Source organism: Penaeus monodon, chromosome 22 (genome assembly GCF_015228065.2).
Source record: "Penaeus monodon isolate SGIC_2016 chromosome 22, NSTDA_Pmon_1, whole genome shotgun sequence".
NCBI lineage: Eukaryota > Metazoa > Arthropoda > Malacostraca > Decapoda > Penaeidae > Penaeus > Penaeus monodon.
In genome coordinates this window covers 2,011,744-2,012,096 of record NC_051407.1, presented here as the reverse complement: position 1 = coordinate 2,012,096, position 353 = coordinate 2,011,744, and the positions used below count along the sequence as shown (strand labels likewise).

The 353-nt window shown below is 54.1% G+C and overlaps 1 protein-coding gene across 1 annotated transcript in view; it reads right to left on the bottom strand.

The window, feature by feature from the left end:
- LOC119586816 (GTPase-activating protein CdGAPr-like) overlaps window positions 1-353 on the bottom strand; it is a gene marked incomplete in the record, with an annotated part of 278,029 nt that overhangs the window by 57,005 nt on the left and 220,671 nt on the right.

Sequence of the window (353 nt, the reverse complement as noted above, 5' to 3'; positions counted from 1 at the left end):
GGGTGAGGGGGGAAACCAGACTAAAATTCCCTCCCCTTTTCGTTCCCTATTTTTTATCTCTTTTTCTCTCTCCCTCCCTACGGTTAGCCAAAGCGGATGACGCAACCCATGAATATGTAAACATGGCCACCACGTGACAAGTCTCATGCGGAGTGACATGCGGGTAACCAAAGTATCGGAGGGGAGGCGGCAGGGGAGGGTGTGGGTGGCAGGGGAGGTGGCAGGGGAGGTGGCAGGGTGGAAAGGGCAACCGGAAGGGTTTATGGGAAGGGGATAAAAGAAGGGAGCAGGGGAAGAGGTTGGGGAGGGGAAGGGGTTAGGGAGAGGAATGAAGAGAGAAAAAAAGAAACAGA